This window comes from Panulirus ornatus, chromosome 11, assembly GCF_036320965.1.
Source record: "Panulirus ornatus isolate Po-2019 chromosome 11, ASM3632096v1, whole genome shotgun sequence".
Lineage (NCBI taxonomy): Eukaryota > Metazoa > Arthropoda > Malacostraca > Decapoda > Palinuridae > Panulirus > Panulirus ornatus.
In genome coordinates, this window is record NC_092234.1 from 50,117,032 (window position 1) to 50,140,749 (window position 23,718).

General features: G+C 48.7%; 1 protein-coding gene across 9 annotated transcripts in view; it reads left to right on the plus strand.

Annotated features, from left to right (window-relative positions):
- Positions 1-4,707: 4,707 nt before the first annotated feature.
- Positions 4,708-23,718, plus strand: part of Cbp53E (Calbindin 53E) — a 511,499-nt gene continuing 492,488 nt past the window's right edge. For 7 of the 9 annotated variants that reach the window (XM_071667001.1, XM_071666998.1, XM_071667008.1 and 4 more), the window contains exons 1-2: positions 4,708-4,766; positions 11,601-11,798. The gene's annotated coding sequence lies outside the window, so the exon portion shown is untranslated. Of the gene's footprint in view, positions 4,767-4,798; positions 4,820-6,131; positions 6,153-11,600; positions 11,799-23,718 lie in introns of those variants that run through there. The other 2 variants (XM_071666999.1, XM_071667000.1) reach the window with 2 other exon arrangements.

The following is a 23,718-nucleotide window of genomic DNA, read 5'->3' on the forward strand; positions in this document are numbered from 1 at the left end:
GACATATTTTGTAAAGGCTGCTTTTTCAGAAGGTTAAGACTAGACCGGTGAGGCGTGATTTAGAGTGGAGCGGATGAATTGTATGGAGAGGATGCCAAGGAATTCATTTTCTCGTCCAATTTCTGGTGCCAGTTCGAGTTCCGAGGACATTATAGCGCGTGTGTTGACGTTACTGGTGGGGGAGGAGGTGAGCGAACGCCCAAGTGCGTGTAGGCATCACATGACTCCCTCCTGCAGGGATGGTGATGGTGGTGGTGGTCGTGGTGTGTTTTGCTCAGCGGGTGTGCGGGTATGACCGTTCTCTCAAGGTGACTCAAGCATAGACACACACACACACACACACACACACACACACACACACACACACACACACACAGACAAACACAGATGCGCCGTGCCAGACAGATGCGCCGTGCCAGACAGACCAGCTGTGCCAGACAGGTGTCTGGGGGATGTCGTCAATACTCCCCGGCTGCCGCCACCACACAGCCAGACTTGGGTCTATCTGTCCTGTCTGCTGGCATACGCCTGTCTGCTGGGTCTGCTCCAGTCTGCTGGGCCCTGCCCTGTGAAGCAAGTGCACGCCTCTCCTTGGGCCTGTATGGTCCGTTGGGACACGCCTGTCTGCTAGGTATGCAGTTTCTGCTAGGACACGCGCCTGTCTGCTACGTCTGCACTCTCTGCTAGGACACGCCTGTCTGCTAGGTATGCACTCTCTGCTAGGACACGCGCCTGTCTGCTAGGTCTGCACTCTCTGCTAGGACACCCCTCTGTCTGCTAGGTCTGCACTCTCTGCTAGGACACGCCTGTCTCCTAGGTCTGCACTCTCTGCCAGGACACGCCTGTCTGCTAGGTCTGCACTCTCTGCTAGGACACGCCTGTCTGCTAGGTCTGCACTCTCTGCTAGGACACGCCTGTCTGCCTTGGTCGCGTCTTTTGCCGGTTCCGTCTTGTCTGATGGGGGCACGCCAGTCTGTTTGCTGGTCCCAGCCTGTCTGTAGGCCGGGTCCTATCTGCCTGGCGGGTCCTGTGTCTGCCTGGCGGGTCCGTCTGCCTGGCGGGTCCTGTCTGCCTGATGGGGCTTGTCTGCAGGCCGGGTCCTGATCTGCAGGCCGGGTCCTATCTGCCTGGCGGGCCCTGTCTGCCTGGCGGGTTCTATCTGCCTGGCGGGCCCTATCTGCCTGACGGGTTCTATCTGCCTGGCGGGTCCTGTGTCTGCCTGGCGGGTCCTGTGTCTGCCTGGCTAGGTCCTGTGGTCTGATTGAAAGTCTCTTCTCTTTTTGGGAGGAAAAATAAGCTTCTTTTATTTCCCCCCCATGTTGGTCCCGGGCCGCCATCGTGTTATGATCTATCCAGAACACGAGGCATATGAACAGAAGCGAGAAATTTTTTAGGCCACGTGTGGTCCTCTCTCTCTCTCTCTCTCTCTCTCTCTCTCTCTCTCTCTCTCTCTCTCTCTCTCTCTCTCTCTCTCTCTCTCTCTCTGTGAGTACGCATTTCAACCACCTTATGTGCACGACGGTACGAAGACACCCCCCCCCTTCCCCCTTACCTTGGGCGCGGTCGGCGGTGTGACCCATTGGGGTGAGGTGGGGTTCGGGGTGTTGGAGGCCGTGATGGTGCGATCCCTATCTGGGGGTATGACGACGGGATCTCAGGGACCTGTCCCTCCAGGGCAGATGGCAGAGGTCAGGTCGTCCCCGCCCAGTTTGGGGTTGAGATAGGGGTGGGGTTGGGTGGGTGGGGGGATGGGTAGGGTCGTCCCGTCTTGTGAGTTCATCGCCGTCCGAAGTGATTCGGGGATTGTGTCGAATGACCTCGTTGGGGTTGTTAGGGCGGCGGTGGGGGTGTGGAGTGTGTGTGTGTCGTATCTCACACGCCAATCACAAAAGGGGGCCCCGTGATTGGTGATTCCTGTCTAGGATTGTCCCAGGTGATTGGTCCTACGGATCTAGGAGTGTCCCACGTGATTGGTCCTGCAGATCTAGGAGTGTCCCCCACACGTGATGGTGGGGGGTCACTCCTGCTCACGTGAGGGCCGAGCGATTGGTCGGGTGAGTCTATTGACGAGTGGCGCGCGAGTGATTGGTTTATTTATGGCCGAAGGCTAAGAGACTCGTAAGTGATTGGCTGAGCTCCTCTATGCTCGTGACCTGATTGGGGTAATTCGTCACCTGGCAAGAAGGACCCACGGACGCCTGGCTGCGACGGTCGTGGACGGAGAGGAGGAGGCGTCGTCGTCGTATTCACATCAAAATCCGACCGACGATTTTTTTTTCTTCCTTCCTTTTTATTCTTTGCACCAGTGTCAACAAATACGTCCTCCGTATTTCCCTCCTCTCTCTCGCCAAGACGTATATGCAAATATAGAAATAACCCACGTGTGGTTTTCCCCGATACATTTTTCTCCAGTTTTCCGAAGAGGGAAAACTGTGGCACGAGACGCGCGGGGAGGGATGAGGTTGTAATATTGTCTGGTAAGATCTCCTGGATTTCATGTTACTCTCTTGACTCTCTCTCTCTCTCTCTCTCTCTCTCTCTCTCTCTCTCTCTCTCTCTCTCTCTCTCTCTCTCTCTCTCTCTCGTACATGGATTTCATGCTACTCTCATGACTCTCTCTCTCTCTCTCTCTCTCTCTCTCTCTCTCTCTCTCTCTCTCTCTCTCTCTCTCTCTCTCTCTCTCTCTCTCTCTCTCTCTCCACTTCCCGCGTGAGCGAGGTTGCGCTCAAGAACAGATGAGAGAGCCATAGAGAGAAAGTACCTCACTTGGCTCCTTGCTCTGTTCCTTCTTTTGAAAAGTGATACGAAATGGGAGGATTTCCAACCACCGGCTCTCGCCTCTTATAGTCGCCTTCTACGACACGTAGAGCATGAATGGGGTTACATTATATATATATATATATATATATATATATATATATATATATATATATATATATATATATATATATATATATATATACATATATATATATGTATATCATCCCTGGGGATAGGGGAGAAAGAATACCTACGTATTCCCTTCGTGTCGTAGAAGGCGACTAAAAGGGGAGGGAGCGCGGGGCTGGAAATCCTCCCCTCTCGTTTTTAATTTTCCAAAAGAAGGAACAGAGAAGGGGGCCAAGTGAGGATATTCCCTCAAAGGCTCAGTCCTCTGTTCTTAACGCAACCTCGCTGACGCGGGAAATAGTGAATAGTATGAAAAAAAATGTACACATATATTACACACACACACACACACACACACACACATACATATATATATATATATATATATATATATATATATATATATATATATATATATATATATATATATATATATATATTCCTTTGAGACCACGGGGAAAATGAATCACGATAAGTTCCCAAGTGCACTTTCGGGTAATAATCACATCATCAGAGGAGACACAAGAGAGAAATAAAAGTCAGTCGATATACCTCTGTGGGTGCGGTGCACGTAAGATAACCGGGTGGTTCGTCTGTTAGGGTGCCGCAGAGGAGGTCTACGGCAGAGGCGACGCTTAACCACCCAATTGGGCAGTAGCTGGGGCTGGCTGGAGGAGGAGGTAGGGGGCCCGGGCGGCAGGCAAATTGGTGCAGCCACTGTGGAGAGAGGAACTTCTGGAAGACACAGCCTCTGCCAACACACTCCCAGTTAAAGAGAAACACTCGATGGAGGAGGATACGTCTGCTGGCATGATCTTTGATGGGGCGCTCGCCCGCCCCTCCTCCCGTGGGACGACACCGATGACGACGAAGGAAAAAAAAAAAAAATATCTTTTTAATTTTCGCCCGTCCGATATGAGGCTGAGATTTTTATGTCTAAATCGTAAAGCTCATCTTGGTATTTGTCTTGTAGTATTTTTTTCCCCAGTGTTTGAGATTAATACACAGAAACACACACACACACACACACACACACACACACACACACACATATATATATATATATATATATATATATATATATATATATATATATATATATATATATATATATATATTCTTTCCCTTTGCTCGAAGTAAGTCTTTTCCGAGTGTTGGGAAATAAAGGGTTCGAACCCGTCCCTTCCTCATCGTCAGATTTACTTAACCACTTATGATAAAACGAGGATTCAAACGAGAGATTCCACCCCTTCCCCCCCAAGTCCCACAACGGGAATGCTCCTTTAGGGAGTGACACTATGGGTTGTGGGTGGGTGAGGATATGGGGAGGGAGGAAGGGGACCAGATGGGCACTAATGAATAGGGAGGAGGGTAGTAGTACTGGCGTTTGTGTGTGTGTGTGTGTGTGTGTGTGTGTGTGTGTCTGACGGAGGGAAGAGACCCGTAGTAGGTTACGACGGCAGCTTTCGCTCTGCCATCCCCGGGGTGGTGGGGGGGGGGGGGGGGGGGCGTGTTAGGGGGGCACTTTGGTATTGATTCTTCGCGGACCGGGATGGATGGCGGCGGTACGACGATGTTCGCCGTCGCTTGTGTGTCTCTCTCTCTCTAATCTCTATCTCTCCCCTCCCACGGGCGTGTCAGACGCAAGCACAACACCTCTGAATATTTCAGATTAAAGTATGGGTTTATTTGCGTGTGTCGGATCGATAGGGTTCGGTGTGATCGCCGGACGCGGGGAATGTCATTCGTGGTTTCGGGTGGTGATTTCTAGTAATGCAGCGCGGGTGATCATCGTACAGCATGCATGCAGTTGCTGCAGCAGCGAGAGCACCGCCCACCACGGAGTCTTGTGTCAGTCGAGGCCCAACCGTCGTAGGGTACGTGTCGCCGCTGCTCTCGCCTGTCACACACACTCGCTCCTCTTAACCCAGTGATTTTTTTTTCTGTATCTTTTAAAGTCCTGCAGGATCGGATTTTTCCAACATTTTGAAAAAAAAAAAGGACGGAAAGAATAAAAGCAAAGGAAATTTCTCAGATGCCACAAGTTATTCGTTTAATAATGTGAATCTTGCGAAGCTGGACGAGCAAGGAACGAAATGCTCCCCCCCCCTAAAAACCCTCCCCAAAATTCAATTCCTCCCCTCCCTGGGAAGTCTGTCGGTTTCGTAACGAGATTTTTGGTTTAGATTACTGTAGAGAGGTGGCGGGTCCGTCCGTCTCTGGCCCAGATCCTTCCTCCCTGACCAGTCCCTTGGGGGACCCTAACGGTAGCGAGTCTTCTCCCTCGTTTTGAAGAAACACACAGTAGCGTTCCTTCCCTCGCCCGGAGCACAGTCAAACTGGTGTTCCCGTTTCCTGTGTGTTCTTGGAATCTCTAAGAGTAAATCTATACGTTAAGAGAAACTTGACGTTTTTTCAGAGTAAAATGAAAGTAGTGTTGATTATAACGTAGGTTTTTTTTTTCGTAATCGTTTTTTTCCAAACGAAGGTAAACGAGACGCTTTTCATAATTTGGTTAACCTGCTTTTCAGCTCAAGGCCGAGGAAAGTTCAGTTGGTAAAATAGCGGAACGGTAAACAAGTCGACTTGGGAGCGGCAACACCACACTAGCTAGCACTTCCGCATCGTCGTGTACAGATATGGATGGCTCGGTAAATTCATATCGCTTTTTAACGCGTCGGTTGGCGTAGCGGAGGGCGCGGCCCGCGCTCCTGTCATAGCTAGACCGACCACAACCACACCAATTCACAACCATCCCTTTCCCTAAGATCGATTTACAATCTTCTTCCGCTCGTGAAGGTCCGGTCCATTCATGCTTGACCCCCTCTCCATCGTGTCGATGTATGTCCGAACGTGAGACGCGAAGGGGGACGGACCCTCACGGAACTCTCCCTAATTTTCCAGTTCCGCCCCGCCATTGTTTCTCCCCTCCTCCTCCTCCTCCTCCTTCTCGCGGTATGTCGTGCATTCCTCAGCATGCAGGTACCTATGTGCGTATGTGATGCCCCGGAAATCATTTTGGCTCCGTGGGTTGTGCGCCCGTCTCGTTTATCCTCGAGCGATGAGTGGGTTTGCAGGGGAGGGTGGGTGGTTGGGCGGGCGTCGGGTCCTTGCGTGGTGGGTGTGTCAGGCCCGAGCCGCCCTCCTCCAACACCACGCCGCTGCTCCTGTCATTCATACACTCACGCTCCTGCTGGAGTGAATGCCGGCTGCTGACACCGCTCGAGGGGTGCCTCCTATCCCCCTCCAGAGAGCCAGGCCAGGTGAGGAGGCTTCACTCTCGGGCTGGATTAAAGGTGTGCGTGAGTTGTAAGGAGACAGGTCTTTGGGGGAGTCATGTGTACTGTCGAGTGTTTGGTGTTTCGGTTGCTGGAGTGTGTGGGGCTCCTGGGGTGTCTGGGGTCGCTAGGATGTCTGGGGCTGCTGTAGTGTGTGTGGGCCTCCTGGGGTGTCTGAGGCTGCCGGAGTGTGTGGGGCTCCTGAGGTGTGTGAGGCTCCTGGGGTGAGTGGAGCTGCTAGAGTGTGTGGGGCTGCTGGAGTGTGTGGGGCTGCTGGGATGTGTGGGGCTTTTGGAGTGTGTAGGGCTGCTGGGGTGTGTGGAGTTGCTGGAGTGTGTGGGGCTGCTGGTGTGTGTAGGGCTGCTGGGGTGTGTCGGGCTGCTGGGGTGTGTGGGGCATCTAGAGTGTGTGGGGCTTTTGGTGTGTGTGGGGCTACTGGAGTGCGTGGGTCTGTTGGGGTGTGTAGGGCTGCTGGGATGTGTGGAGCTGCTGGAGTGTGTGGGGCCGCTGGGGTATGTAGGGCTGCTGGAGTGTGTGGGGCTGCTGGAGTGTGTAGGTATGCAGGATTTGGGATGTGTAGGGCTGCTGAAGTGTGTGGGGACGCAGGAGCTGGAGTGTGTGTTAGCTGGAGTCTGTGATGCTTAATTTTCTGGAGTGTGTGCTGCTGCTGGGGTATGTTGTACTTCAGTTGCTGAAGTATTTAGTGCTGCTTGAGTGTGTGGTGCTTCAGTGTCTGGAGTGTGTTGCTTCGGTAACGAGTGTGTGTTGCTTCAGCATCTGGAGTTTGTTGCTTCAGTATCTGGAGTGTGTTGCTTCAGTATTTAAAGTGTGTTGCTTCAGTAACAAGTGCATGGTGCTTCAGCATCTGGAATGTATGGTGCTTCAGCATCTGAAGTGTGTGTTGCTTCAGTATCTGGAGTGTGTGTTGCTTTAGTAACGAGTGTGGCTTCAGTAACTGGAGTGTATGGTGCTTCAGCATCTGAAGTGTGTGTTGCTTCAGTATCTAGAGTGTATTGCTTCAGTAACTGGAGTGTGTGGTGCTTCAGTATCAGGAGTGTGTGGAGCTTCAGTATCTAAAGTGTGTTGCTTCAGTATCTGGAGTATGTGTTGCTTCAGTATCTGGAGTGTGTGTTGCTTCAGTAACGAGTGTGTTGCTTCAGCAGCTGGAGTGTGTTGCTTCAGTATCTGGAGTGTGTTGCTTCCGCATCTGGAGTGTATGGTCCTTCAGTATCAGGAGTGTGTGGTGCTTCAGTATCTGGAGTGTGTTTCTTCAGTAAATGGAGTTTGTTGCTTCAGTAACGAGTGTGTGATGCTTCAGTAATTGGAGTGTGTGTTGCTTTAGTATCTGGAGTGTGTTGCTTCAGTAACTGGAGTGTATGGTGCTTCAGCATCTGAAGTGTGTGTGTGTTGCTTCAGTATCTGGAATGTGTTGCTTCAGTACCTGGAGTATGTGTTACTTCCGTATCTGGAGTGTGTTGCTTCAGTATCGAGTATGTTACTTCAGTAACTGGAGTGTGTGTTGCTTTAGTATCTGGAGTGTGTTGCTTCAGTATCTGGAGTATGTGTTACTTCCGTATCTGGAGTGTGTAGTGCTGTCGTAGCAAGGGTGTGGGGTGATGCAGTATCTGTGGTCGAACGTGCTGCAGTAGGTGGGATGGGGGGTGTCGCAGTGCCTTGAGTGTGTGGTGCTGCAGTAACTGTGGTGAGAGCAGGTGGGGTGCGGGGTGCTGCGGTATAGGGATTGTGTGGTGCTTCAGTAGCTGTGGTAAGCTGTATGTTGTTACAGGTGATGGAACTTGTGGTGCTTCAGTTACTTTAGTGTGTGTTGCTTCAGTGTCTGAAGTGCGTTGCTTCAGTATCTCGAGTGTGTTACCTCAGTATCCTGGAGTGTGTGTTGCTTCATTATCTGGAGTGTGTGTTGCTTCAGTAACAAGTGTGTCGCTTCAGAATCTGGAGTGTGTATTGCTTCAGTATCTGGAGTGTGTTGCTTCAGTACTGGAGTGTGTTGCTTCAGTACTGGAGTGTGTTGCTTCAGTAATTGGGGTGTGTGGTGCTTCAGTTTCTGGAGTGTGTTGCTTCAGTATCTGGAGTGTGTTGCTTTAGTAACTAGAGTGTATGTTGCTTCAGTATCTGGAGTATGTGCTGCTTCAGTAACTGGAGTGTGTTGCTTCAGTAACTGGAGTGTGTGTTGCTTCAGTAACTGGAGTGTGTTGCTTCAGTATCTGGAGTGTGTTGCTTCAGTATCTGGAGTGTGTTGCTTCAGTATCTGGAGTGTGTTCCTTCAGTATCTGGTTGTGATGCTTCAGTAACTGGAGTGTGTGTTGCTTCAATATCTAGAGTGTGTTGCTTCAGTATCTGGAGTATGCGGTGCTTTAGTATCTTGAGTGTGTTGCTTCAGTAACTGGAGTGTGTGTTGCTTCGGTATCTAGAGTGTGTTGCTTCAGTAACTGGAGTGTGTTGCTTCAGCAACTGGATTGTGTGTTGCTTCAGTAACTGGAGTATGTTGCTTCAGTAACTGGAGTTTGTGTTGCTTCAGTAACTGGAGTGTGTGTTGCTTCACTTCTGGTAAGGTAACTGTTTCCTCTGCTGGTGTGAGTGGTAATTCCCCTGCTGATCTGAGTAGCTGTTTCGGTCTCTGGTTTTTTTTTTTATGTCTGTGAGGTGCTTCAGTTGCTGAAACAGTGGTCATGCTGAGGTGCTACTGAAGCGTCTTTTCACTACTGCTTCAGTTGCTAGTTTCGTGTTTCGTATGGACCCCGAGTCATGCTTCACTTGCTGAACTATGAGTCATGCTTCAGTTGCTTGCTGGAACCGGAGCTTGGCACGCGGAAACGTGAATGTCTGCAGTGGTGTAAATACGATGGCGACTTGTTTCTGAGTGGCAGAATAGCCACTGTATTCTAGTGGCAGGATAGCTACTGTAGTCTGAGTGGCAGGATAGCTACTGTAGTCTGAGGGGCAGGATAGCTACTGTAGTCTGTGGGGCAGGATAGCTACTGTAGTCTGAGTGGCAGGATGGCTACTGTAGTCTGAGTGGCAGGATAGCTACTGTAGTCTGAGGGGCAGGATAGCTACTGTATTCTAGTGGTAGGATAGCTACTGTAGTCTGAGTGGCAGGATAGCTACTGTAGTCTGAGTGGCAGGATAGCTACTGTAGTCTGAGTGGCAGGATAGCTACTGTAGTCTGTGGGGCAGGATAGCTACTGTAGTCTGTGGGGCAGGATGGCTACTGTAGTCTGTGGGGCAGGATAGCTACTGTAGTCTGTGGGGCAGGATAGCTACTGTAGTCTGTGGGGCAGGATAGCTACTGTAGTCTGTGGGGCAGGATGGCTACTGTAGTCTTAGTGGCAGGATAGCTACTGTAGTCTTAGTGGCAGGATAGCTACTGTAGTCTGAGGGGCAGGATAGCTACTGTATTCTAGTGGTAGGATAGCTACTGTAGTCTGAGTGGCAGGATAGGTACTGTAGTCTGAGGGGCAGGATAGCTACTGTAGTCTGTGGGGCAGGATAGCTACTGTATTCTAGTGGTAGGATAGCTACTGTAGTCTGTGGGGCAGGATAGCTACTGTAGTCTGAGGGGCAGGATAGCTACTGTAGTCTGTGGGGCAGGATAGCTACTGTAGTCTGTGGGGCAGGATAGCTACTGTAGTCTGAAGGGCAGGATAGCTACTGTAGTCTGAGGGGCAGGATAGCTACTGTAGTCTGAGGGGCAGGATAGTTACTGTAGTCTTAGTGGCAGTATAGCTACTGTAGTCTGTGGGGCAGGATAGCTACTGTAGTCTGAAGGGCAGGATAGCTACTGTAGTCTGAGGGGCAGGATAGCTACTGTAGTCTGAGGGGCAGGATAGCTACTGTAGTCTGTGGGGCAGGATAGCTACTGTAGTCTGTGGGGCAGGATAGCTACTGTAGTCTGTGGGGCAGGATAGCTACTGTAGTCTGAGGGGCAGGATAGCTACTGTATTCTAGTGGTAGGATAGCTACTGTAGTCTGTGGGGCAGGATAGCTACTGTATTCTAGTGGTAGGATAGCTACTGTAGTCTGAGGGGCAGGATAGCTACTGTATTCTAGTGGTAGGATAGCTACTGTAGTCTGAGGGGCAGGATAGCTACTGTATTCTAGTGGTAGGATAGCTACTGTAGTCTGAGGGGCAGGATAGCTACTGTAGTCTGAGGGGCAGGATAGCTACTGTATTCTAGTGGTAGGATAGCTACTGTAGTCTGTGGGGCAGGATAGCTACTGTAGTCTGTGGGGCAGGATAGCTACTGTATTCTAGTGGTAGGATAGCTACTGTAGTCTGTGGGGCAGGATAGCTACTGTAGTCTGTGGGGCAGGATAGCTACTGTAGTCTGAGTGGCAGGATAGCTACTGTAGTCTGTGGGGCAGGATAGCTACTGTATTCTAGTGGTAGGATAGCTACTGTAGTCTGTGGGGCAGGATAGCTACTGTAGTCTGTGGGGCAGGATAGCTACTGTAGTCTGTGGGGCAGGATAGCTACTGTATTCTAGTGGTAGGATAGCTACTGTAGTCTGTGGGGCAGGATAGCTACTGTAGTCTGAGGGGCAGGATAGCTACTGTAGTCTGAGGGGCAGGATAGCCTTACGATTTTCAAGTACAAACTTCCCAGTCCACTGCTTGGAAGGCAAGGGACTCGCACACAGAACTGCTTTGTGTGTGTGTGTGTGTGTGTGTGTGTGTGTGTGTGTCGCCCTCCTCCTCCTCTTCTGGCCTGGACGACCATCAGAGTCAGGATGATGGGATTCATTTCCCACAATATACGAGCCAGAAGTGACGTGGATTCAGGCTTGGAGGGAGATGCTGGCGTCGCCGTAGGAGGAGCACCCCCGGGTGTGGTAGCTCCACTCCCTCTTTACCCGACCCTGCCCTGCCCTGCCCTGCCGTGCTCTCCCCGGAGTGAGCGTGTGGAGGAGTGGGATGGTTTAAGTCTCGAGCACTCGGACAGATTGCCTCCTCCCCGCCCCCCCTGGCCCTCACATCGGCCCTCAAAACCCCACGCGACAACTTTTCTTAAAATCCTTAGATCACGGACTCGACCGTGGGCCCGCACGTCTCCCCTCCCCACCACCTTCACACACAAGCAGCGCGCCTTGCTGTGGTGTGGTGTGCTGTGGTGGTGGTGGTAGTGGTGTGGTGTCCTCGACCTGCGGTGGTGGGTGGTGGTGCTGCTGCTGCGGTCGACTCGTCCAGGGGGAATAACGAGTAAAGCTGTCGGTCCAGCTAAAGCCGAGTCGAGTTACCATGTCCTGGACGCCCTCACATAATGCACACAAGTCTATACATAAAGATTATCCATATATGTATACATATATATATATATATATATATATATATATATATATATATATATATATATATATATATATATATATATATATACATAGGAGAAGCCACGAATTATTTCGTCCCTTCCTGCAGCTAGTAAGTGAGAGAGGCGTGACTCCGGGAGTTACAGTGCTATGGAATAAAGAACTGAGAACTTGACCTCCAGCTCCTCAACCTGACCTCTCCTCACCCTCGTCCTTGACCCAGGTTGACCTCACATCCTCCATCTGCCTTGAGGAAGGGCAGAGTGTCTGTATCTTCTACCGTCACCACCACACACACAACCACAAGGTAGGTGATCACGGCTCTGTTATGTTGTATATATATATGCACTTCTTGTACCATCATTGTGAAGGTCCAAGGCAATACAAGGTGAGTAGAGTATAGGGCCACATCAGGTCATGGGGACGGAAGGTTATGCTCCCTCTGACCTAGCTAATGTACTTTATTGATTGTAAACCTGTACTATGTGGCCGACATCCAGCATTCTCCATAACGTTTCGGACAGATTTCTGTCCTCTAGTGGCCGAGGAAGTGTGCACTACAGGATCTTTATAAGCTGGCCTCATATATCTTAAGTGTGGTGAAGCGAGAGGTGTATCAAGAGAACAGATAGGAGTCGCTGTCTCAGGTCATGGCGCCTGTTCGTTCCATTAAAGTACTGATGTGGGTGGGTGATATCCGGGAGAGGTTAGTGTGGTTGATACTGGACTTGCTCTAAAACATTTACTGGTGGTAAGGTCAGGGGATGAACGCACTGGGGGAACAGTCTCCTTACATATGATTGTTAAAAAGAGTTTGTGTTTGGGCCCACCTATCTTATCTCTGGATATATATATATATATATATATATATATATATATATATATATATATATATATATATATATATATATATATATATATATATATATATATATACTAAGAAATTGAAGAAAGAATGCATGATTGAATGCGGGAGAAGGTCGAGTGGAAGGTGCAGGGGTTGAAAAAGAGGGCAAATAAGAGTTAGGGTAAGCATCAATAAACCGTGCGGAGAATAAGATGTTTTGGAAGGAGGAAAATCATGTGCGAAAAAACAGAACAAATGGGTACATCGGTGAAGGGGGTAAAGGGGAAGTGATAACAGGTAGTAATGAAGTGAGGAGATGGAGTAATTTAAAGGACTGTTGGATAATAGAGTGGTATATGTACAGTGTTTGGGTCGGGAGGTATGCGAAGGAGAGAGTCACGGAGAGGGGTTTGGTGAAGAGAGAAGAGGTGGTGAAAGCCTTGCGTAGGATGAAATGTGGCAAGGCGGCTGGAGTAGATGGTATTGCAGTAGAATTGATTAAGAAACGGGTTGACTTGATTGGTTGCTAAGAATTTTCATTGTTCTTATGGATCATGGTAAGGTGCCTGAAGATTAGTGGAATGCATGTATAGTGCCATTCTATAAATGCAAGGGGTTTATATAAAGGTGAGTTTGTTTGAGTGTACCTAGTAAGTTGTATGAGAGAGAGGGTATTGATTTTAGAGGATGAAAGTAAGGACAGAACATCAGACTAGGGAGGAACAGTGTGGATTCAGAAGTGGTAGAGGATATGTGGATGTGTAAAACACGCACTTGTCACAGAAGGTAAAGTTCTGATAATGGGACATTTCAGCTTATAAAGAGATGTACTTGGGAAATGGGAAGTCATGGAGACGCCAGATTTTTAGTGTGCGTACAGGAAAATTTCCTTTACCAACCTTTTAGGAAGGACACTTAAGATAGGAGGGACCGATACACTGTTATTGTTGGATCTTATTATTTTCACACACATTTTGAGAATATCATATACGATACACATGCTAGAAAAAAAGTGATGATGTAGTAAAGTGATTATGTAGTGCAATGTCGTTAAAAGGACAGAAACGAGACAAAAATCGTAAAGGAGATGCGATGATAGTAACCAGAAAAAAACCCAACAGTGTCTTTGGTAACACGACATGGGAAATGGAGTTCAGTAGCCAGGTATCTTGGGTATGTGTTGGACGATTGTGTGAAGTTTATAATGGAGTATGAGCGCGGGTATCTCTAGCCTCAGATACAGAGAACAAGCCGAGGAAGTGGGAGGGAATGATGTGTGATAAAAGATGTCGAACGCTGATGGCGCTCCGAGACGGGCTGTGGCGAGAGTGGAGGCGGGAGACCAACCAGCCAGTGTCTTGTGTAAGGTACGATAACACTACATCAGACGTGTGCAGCAGATTACGAAAGGAGGAGCAGAGAAACTTTGATAAGAATATTGTGAACAGTGTAAGAGAAATTCCAAAACTTTTCCATAAATTCATCAGGAGTAAATTATAATCTAAAGAGCAGGTAATCAGGCAGAAGGATTCAGGGAGAAGAGTTTTCAAGGGTGATACAAGGATATGTGAGGAAGTGAATGACAAGTTCAAGGGTGTTTTCACAGTGGAAGACGCCATGGCCCCAAGACCTTAGAGATGAAATGGAGAGGAGGTCTTAAAATGCATTGAAAACTCAAGGAAAGACGCCATTAATACTGAAAGATCGTGACCCGCACAAGGCTCATGCCCTTGATAAAATTTCAGCCATATGTGCTGATAAGCCACAAGATGTCGTTGGAGAAAGGCAAAGTCCCAAGGGAGTGGCAAAGGGCAAACGTCCTACTTCTCTGTAAGAAAGATCTGGAAGCGGCGTTGACCTTCAGACCCTTCTCCCATAAGATTGTGGTCCGTAAGGCGTTGACCTTCAGACCCTTCTCACATAAGATTGTGGTCCGTAAGGTAATGGGAAGGTTAATAAGAAAGTAAATGGGTGATTTGCTGCAGAGAATGAACTACCTAAGGGAGAGAGACCAAGGTTTTGGGACAAGGTCATGTGCAACGAAACCTTTAAGATTTCTACGAGAGAGTGAGCTCTGTCTTGGACAACAGAGAAGGAGGAGTGGATTGTCTGGACCTGGACTACCAGAAAACGTTTGACACTTCATCACCATGTAAGAATGATGAGAGGATTCCTCCGATGGATAGATTATCTTAGTGGAAGGGAACAGAGGACTTATGTCAGAAGAGCCTTCTCGAAGTGGGTTTAGGTCACTAGCGGAGTGCCGCAGGGTTCTGCTTTGGGACCGATATCCTGTTTGATCTATGTAAATGACTGCCAGGAGATATATACACTGCTATCTGAATATGTTTGCGGATGATGCGAAGTTCATGAGAGAAATGGAGAGCGAGGAGGATTGCATCAACTTAACAAGGGGACCTAGTCATCCTCCAAAGCTAGTCTGATACGTGGTTGATGAAATTCAACTCGAGTGAATGTAAAGTAGGAGGGATGGGTCACGGCGAGAGAAGGCCTCGATATGAATATCATCTAGCAGGAACCGAGCTGCAGCAGTCTGTGTCGTGAGAGGGGCGCGGGAGGAGACATCCCTCTCAACCTGACGCCAGCGTCCCACCCCAGAAATATGCATAAAGGTGTCTAAGTACCTGCCTGCATAAGGCCAAACATTGGGGTATGCTTCTCATGTCTTGGTCACGGCACCGAAAGAAACACGAAGAGCCAAGAGAGAAGGTCCAGAGGATGGTAATAAAGATGGTATCACAATTATGAGAACGGAGTTAACAGGGAAAGACTGAAAGCCTCAAGTATGCTCACTATGGAAGAGAGAAGAGTGAAGGGTGACCTGACCACAGCTTCTAAGTTTTCAAACGAGATTAATGACATAGACTGAAAATTCATTAGAAAGATTTAGGGATCGAACGACCAGAGAACATAACATGAAGTAATGGAAGACTTGTTGAAAGTGATTTAAGGAGGGACTTTTACAGTGTAAGAGTAGTAGATGAACGGAGTAGTAGACTGACTGAGGAGATAGTCAGTATGGATAATACACAGAACTTTAAAAAGTTGGACGATGGTTGGGAATGTTCGAGTAATGGCGATTTTGATCAACCACACAGTATTTAATCCACATATGTAAACCATTGTCTCTTAAATACTTATTCTCCTTACTTGTATTTGCTGAATACGTAGTTATAATCATACGGATCATTCGCGAGGATAGAACATACCGAGGCAAGATTGCGAACCACTGGCATAAATGATGTTAACTTGAGTCCATTGCTGGCTCCGTTGGATGACCAGGTTGATACGGAACTAAAAAGTTCTGAAACGCCACCGTGGGATTGGATGGCGTGTCTGTGTTTGTTCCACTGTTGAGTACGTACGTCTGTCCATATATACCTGCTTGTGTTGTGCTGCTGGGTGATCCCCCATCCTCGCCTCTGATACATCTCACCCCTTCCGTTCAACTCTTTCGATCGTGTGTCAGGTGTTCACATCTTCATCGCGTGTCTTGTCCCATCTGTCCACAATTGCTTCCGTCTATAGGCTTCTTCTCCTCCTCCCCTCCTCACACCTCTTCCACGACCCCTCTCCTCGGGTTGCCACGGCTCCTTCCCAGTGAATTACCAAGTCTTCCTCACGGAATCGATCGAGGGGGTTTTAAAAGCTCTCTACTCATGTCACACACCACACCACCCTCCCCCCACCACAGTGATGACCTTCCGCACCGCAGGTGTGGTAATTACAGTTGTGCTAATCCCTCCCCCTGTGGCTCAGATCCCAGAGTTGAGGTTGGATGTTTTTTGGGTCGCCTGTTCCTTATGGACTCTCTCCAGTGTCTTGGAGATCGAGGAGAAAGGTAAGAACTGGAGACACACGCCTGCGTCATGCGAGTATAGCTATCATGGGCGAGCATCTTCCTAAATACATCCTGATCCGTGTTTGTTCTTTTTTTTTTTTTAACCGGGCTCCGCCAACGAGGGGATTACACAGGCAGCGAAAACAGTCGCCATTGGCTTCGAGGCTGTGTATCATCGGGGGTACAGCCTCGTCAAAGGACTCTCCTCACTCCAAAGTGGCTCTGCCTTGGGCTGCAGGAGCCTTGAGGAAGAGGTCCTGGGTAAAAGCTGCTGGACTCTTTTACAGAGATCGCTCCACGGTGTAATTATAAAGAGGTGAAATTAGTATCCTTTTTTTTTTTACGTCTCTCTCTCAATGCAATTTTGATATTCATGACGTGATGTCCATTCCTCACGTCCGCCATCCGAGTATGCTTTCCTGGTGATACTATATATATAACGTTCCCGACTACCACGCAGTAGGTGTGTGTGTGTGTGTGTGTGTGTGTGTGTGTGTGTGTGTGTGTGTGTGTGTCATGTTCTATTTGTATTGTACGGAGTTTCAAACTCGTGTGGCCCCCCCATCTCTTGAACATTCTCTACAACTGTACAACATTTTAAACTTTTAACAACTTCTGAATGCTGTCCACATTCACCACATCCTCGTTCAGTATAATCCATTCGTCCAACATTCTGGTGCTATAGAATTACTTCTTTTTTTTCTCATCTTTTTGTAAAACACTTTTCTTTTCTTTGCTTAATTCCATGTTCTGTCCAGTGGTTGTTTTAACCCTACAGTTCTCTAAGAACATCACTCTAGATTCAAAGACTTCAAGGTTATGCTCAATTCGCTCCTCAACCTTTGATCTTATCTAGTGGGCAACAGTTTAAGGCTTCAGATCTTTCCCTGTAACTCAGCTCCCTTAATTCCAGCATCGTCCCTGTTGCTTTCAGTCTAGACCCAGCCAGTTAACACTTTGTATATCCGTAAGGGGACCACACCCGTGAAGCATTTTCTATGCACGGCCGTATGTACTACGTCAACAGCTTGCTGAATATTTCCTCATCCCCAGAACTCGAGTGGTATTCTAATATTTGCCAGCAGACACAGTCGGTCTCCTTAACTATTCTTCTAATGCAGGATTCTGGCGACAGGTTGGGGACGTCTGTCAACTCCCAAGTCCTCCTCAAACACGGAATCCTGAAGCTTATTTCCTGAAAGATTTTAATCGTGTTCAGACCGCTCTTTCACCGTGTCTCATCTTCATGACGGTGCATTTGCTCAGGTGTGTGTGTGTGTGTGTGTGTGTGTGTGTGTGTGTGTGTGTGTGTGTGTGTGTGTGTGTGTGTGTGTGTGTGTGTTACATTCATCTACATATCAACTGTTATGGTTGACTTAAGCACCTCTCCCCCCCTCCACTTATATCTTCAGTCCTTCATGATGGCCATGTCTCTGTGCCCCCTGTGTGTTTCTCCTTCTCTTGCTCTCTCTCTGTCATCGTCTTCTGTCTGCGTTGGAAGCCCGTTGCATTATCTTCTGTGCCCTCACCACACTGGGGTTCTCTTCCTCACTCAGTATCGCCTAGTGGTGTCGTCCCTCGCCCCGTTCTCAAGGAGCGCCATCAGCTGAGCTCTGAGGGCCAGACCAAAACACAAGATATATATATTAAGAAGCGTCCTCCCCCTCGCGGAAAACTGCCTAGGAAGTAACACAGGTCGACGCTGTCACTCGAATTATGGTCCCCAGATGGCACCACATGCAATTTCCAGAGTCCTCTGGTATATATATATATATATATATATATATATATATATATATATATATATATATATATATATATATATATATATGTATATATATATATATGTATATATATATATATATATATATATATATATATATATATATATATATATATATATATATATATATATATATATATATATATCCTATTCCTATGAGTCCACAGGGAAATGAAACACGATAAGTTCCCAAGTGCACTTTCGTGTAATAAGCACACTATCAGGGGAGATACAAGAAAGAAATATAACAGTCAGTTGATCTACAACGAAGAGACGTAGTAGCTAGGACGCCATTGGGTAAACAAGTGACTACCGGAACGGAGGTCGGATGCGTTCGAGTCTGGCAACAAGCGCACCGTAAAGTTACATACGTCTTGGAGTTTTTCCAGTCAAATTCCCTGGGAAGAAAAGTACGACAAAGAAGGCTTTACTCTCAAGAGAATTTTATGTATGAAAAAAAAAAATGAAATATATAAAATCCCCGAGGATTATGTAGGGAAAAAAATTATATTTAAAGAATTTACGCATCGCGGGCGAGCGAGTCCTACCTACACCTACACGAGACCTTTCTGATTAATTACGAAGGGTTGAGGGGGGGGGGGGGGGAGGGGCGGGTATATGAAAAAAATATATTGAAAGATATTATTATTTTTTTTGGGGGGGAGGGTGGGTGGGGATTAATATTTCACTAATGGTACTGAGAGAGAGAGAGAGAGAGAGAGAGAGAGAGAGAGAGAGAGAGAGAGAGAGAGAGAGAGAGAGGGGGGAAGGAGACGGAGATGTGATTAACAGAGAGAGAGAGAGAGAGAGAGAGAGAGAGAGAGAGAGAGAGAGAGAGAGAGAGAGAGAGAGATGAAAATGGAGGGAAAGAGACGAAGTGATTAATGGAGAGAGAGAGAGAGAGAGAGAGAGAGAGAGAGAGAGAGAGAGAGAGAGAGAGAGAGAGAGAGAGAGATGAAAATGGAGGGAAAGAGACGAAGTGATTAATGGAGAGAGAGAGAGAGAGAGAGAGAGAGAGAGAGAGAGAGAGAGAGAGAGAGAGTAAAGAGGAGGAAAGAGAGAAAGTAAACGAGAGAGGTGATTAGAAATACGGGACTACGATTTTTTTTTTTTTTGTGAGTACATTCTCCCATAGAGGCCATGTTGGTTGGAGAAGCGAATTGATCAGAGATCTGAAGAAAAATCCAAAAAAAAAAAAAAATGGGATAGTATACCTTCCTCAGGTATTTGTAGACCTGGCTCACGAAGGTGGAGAAGGCTGTAGTAAGACGACGGCAGGATGGAGGGAGTAAGAGGATTCCACACCTCTTTGAGGATTCCACACCTCCTTGCTGTGCCTGGAGAGGAGGCATCGCGACGACCCATCCTCGTGTGGCTGATCTCCACAACAAAACTAAGGGAAGCTGCAGATATAATAGACGTGTGTGTGTGTGTGTGTGTGGAGAGGAGGTATCAAGGAAGTACCTCCACATGATGACGATTACTGACGGCGAGGCTTTGCTCAAATGCGACCGCTCGCGCGTGCCGCTCACCGCTGGAATATATATTGAGGGAGAGAGTTACGAAGAGCGAGTCGTGTGAGTTACACCTTATCGAGTGTCGTGTGTGAGATGGAGGGATTGTGTGTGTGTTTGTTGACTGGGAGCCAGGAGCCTTCGTGTAGTGGGAGTGGAGGCAGAAAGAAACGAGAGCAAACCTGGGCCACGGGAGTGACACTTGAAAGCCAGTGAAGCGCTGGCTCGCCGTGTGCATCTGCCGCTAACCCTCACGATATTATACCCAGGCGGGTCGTGATGGTCGGTGGGTGGGTGGGTGGCTGCCACACATGACAGGTACAGGAATGGTAATGCCACAGTGGACGGGGGAAATGGTAACGCCACAGTGGACAGGGGAAATGGTAACGCCACAGTGGACCGGCGGGGAAATGGTTGGTTGACGACAATTGTTGATAGCAAGTGATGGTCATGCGATGGCATCTATACACACACGGTTTGGTTTTATTTATTTGCAGATTATGTTTATTATGCATCTTTCTGTCTCATTTTGTCTACCATTTTGTCCGGCCGCAGATTAAAATCTCGTAGACTCTCTCTCTCTCTCTCTCTCTCTCTCTCTCTCTCTCTCTCTCTCTCTCTCTCTCTCTCTCTCTCTCTCTCTCTCTCTGGGCCAGAGCATCGGGGGCATGAGGAGAGCATGGGGGCTCGCGAGGGAGGCGGCACCACGTCACCCCCTCCAGGTGTGTTGTGCACGACCGGCCCAGCTGTTGACGCCTGAGAGCACACCCACCACCTCATTACCATACCATCCACGCCTCCTCCCACCACATCGCACCACACCGCACCGCACCGTACCGCTCCACACCGCTCCACATCTATCAGGCAAACTATCACACACACACACACACACACACACACACACACACACATATATATATATATATATATATATATATATATATATATATATATATATATATATTGGAAAAGATCACAATTTTGCGCGTGATCAAGATATTCCTATGAGTCCACGGGAAAAAATGAAACACGATTAGTTCCCAAGTGCACTTTCGTGTAATAATCACATCATCAGGGGAGAGACAAGAGAGAAATATAACAGTCAGTTGATATACATCGAAGAGACGAAGCTAGGACGCCATTTGGTAAACATGCGATTCCAATCGCCATAGGCTAGGAAGACATCAGCGTCGGGGACGAGTCCTTCCGAGGAGGCTGGAGTGACTCACCGTCTCCTCCTCCTCCTCCTCCTCCTCCTCCTCCTCCTCCTCCTCCACCCCCCACGGTGGCTACCTGTTGGAAGGGGAAGCCATACAGAAGAGGATCTGAGCCTCGTGTGGTCCCACCCCGAGGACTTGTGTGGGTTCCCGTAGCCCGATGTACGGCCGGGGGGGCTCAGCCCAGGTGGTGCTGAGGTAGGCGGGAGGGAGGCCCGTCAAGCTCTCCCACCGTCCGTTAATATACTACTCTCCCTCCCTCCCTCCCTAGGTCTTGCTCTCCCACCGTCCGTTGATATACTACTCTCCCTCTCTCCCTCCCCAGGTCTAGCTCTCCCTCCGTCCGTTAATATACTACTCTCTCTCCCTCCCTCTCTAGGTCTAGCTCTCTCACCGTCCGTTCATATATACTCCTCCTCCTCCTGCTCCCTCACTCACTCCCTGGGGTGCCATGACTGAGGGAGGACGTCGGTCATCGTCATCTTCGCCGCCATGGTGATGGAGAGAGAGATCAGTGTGGTGGTTGTGTGTGTGTGTGTGTGAGGTGGGGGGGAGGTGATCTGACGAGGCTTTTTCCACTTCGGTTCTGTGTCGGAATGGCATTTGCTTGCCACGATGTGGTTCTCCCTAGTGGTTCAGGGGATATCTTAACCTCTTAAAGCACGATGGTATGGCCTTTGAGCACGAAGGTACGGGCCTTTGAGCACGATGGTATGGGCCTTTGAGCACGAAGGTACGGGCCTTTGAGCACGATGGTACGGGCCTTTGAGCACGAAGGTACGACCCTTGAGCACGAAGGTACGGGCCTTTGAGCACGAAGGTACGACCCATTGAGCACGAAGGTACGGGCCTTTGAGCACGAACGTACGACCCTTGAGCACGAAGGTACGACCCTTGAGCACGAAGGTACGACCCTTCAGTTCGATGGTACGGGCCTTGAGCACAAAGGTACGACCCTTCAGTTCGATGGTACAGCCCTTGAGCACGAAGGTACGACCCCTTGGACGCGGGAGATACGTGTTCATTGGTCGCACGGTCGTGTTGTGCTCAAACACGTGTACCAGAACAAATCTTAGTGTCTCGTGTATCACGAAAGACGAGTTACCAGGTAGTGCAGCCGGGAGTGGAGGACAACTGTGTTTGTTGATACGGAATATATAACACGTCATACGGCGGGCGGAGTTGGTAACACGCCTCTTAACCTCGCCTCACAGCTAGGCATAGCAAGGTGTTTTCATCCTTATCACCCGCCTTTATCATCTGGGGGACAAGACTCTGCTATGCAACGGACGGCCCACCCTACCCTACCCATATAACTCCCCCCCACCAACAGCTAAATACATCCCCTAACATTGTCTTTGAGATCTGCTATCCCTTCCACCCCTAACCCCCATAGCACTACCACACACACCCCCCTCTATCATCACTGTCATCCCGTGACATTGCCGCTAACGCCCCTTATTATCCATATCATCCCCTGTTATCAACGTTGCTCCTTTGTGTCTCGTCAAAATACCACTTCTGGTTTTGAGAATCATACCCGGGTGTGGTCGGTGATACCCCCCTCATGTCACCACCATCATTATCACCCGTCCTCGACACAGCCGTCTGTCTGTTCTGTCTTCGAAACAGACAGACAGACAGACCTCGACCTCCTCCACCCCACTGTCTTTGAAACAGACAGACAGACCTCGACCTCATCCCTCCCCCCCCCACTGTCTTTGAAACAGACAGACAGACAGACGTCGACCTCCTCCCCCCCCCACTGTCTTTGAAACAGACAGACAGACAGACCTTCGACCTCCACCCCACTGTCTTTGAAACAGACAGACAGACCTTGACCTCCACCTCATTGTCTTTGTCTAGTCTGTTCATGTCGTTTGCCCTAACGACCATTGACCCCAAAGGGCCATTAGATCTCGAGAGCCACCACTGTTTCCAGCTCATACATACCACCCATTTTTCTTATATGTATATACGCTACAGTATCACGTGTTGAAGAATACGATATTCGTCTCTACGTTCTTGCTCGCTTCGCTCAAGCGTAGCGTTATTTGCTCACTTCGCTTAATTTGCCTTTCTTGCTAAATTCGCTCGAGTGTAGCGTTCACTCCCACATTCACTTCACGGTATCGCTGGCGGCTGCATTCCTGTGGCCGTGATGAGGGGTTTACGGGGCACAGTGTCAAGCGCGTCGTTAGAATCAGTGCTGTGGCGTCACCAACAGTTCAAAATGACGGGACGTATTGTGAGGTTCCGACGCTGAACACAGGCTCAAAGTCAGGTGCGTTGCCATCAAGGCTCACTCATAAAGAAATAGTGGCAGATAGATACATAGATAATTTATATATATATATATATATATATATATATATATATATATATATATATATATATATATATATATATATACACGCAGGCATTCACTCCTCTTGCTGGGGGGCACACAGGCATTCAGTCCTCGGGAGCAGAAGCGGGAGCAACATCTGTAAAGGAGGAGGGGGAAAGAGACGCGGGGCCGTGCAGCGTAGTGCAAATGGATCCGTCTTGAGGGAGAGTTGATGAGTCGGATTGCTCTGCCCTTGGCCCTCACCAGGTAAGCACTGCACATAGAGCTAGAACCTCCCTGGGTGCGGGGGGACAGTACTCCACACGAGGAGGAAGTAGTACTTCCCCACAGGCAGAGAGGAAGAGTTCAGAAGGGGAAGGACATTTCCTTTTCCTCGGCCTGTGAGCGCGACTCCCAGGTTCTGGTAGAGGCGGGCTTGGCGCTTGATGTCTTGTGGGGAATCTCCATCAACACGTTAGGTGTTAGGGAAGTATGCACCCAGACGTGTTTGCTGTGGTTGGGTGATGGCGGAAGGCGGAAGGGGGAGGGTATATTAGAGCCAGTGTCATGGGTGAGGTGTGAATAGGGGTGGTAAGGGTGTTTTCAGAGATGGATATTGGATGATGATAGGTTTTAGCGACGTTAGACGCATTAGGGGGGTCACGTCTTCAGCAC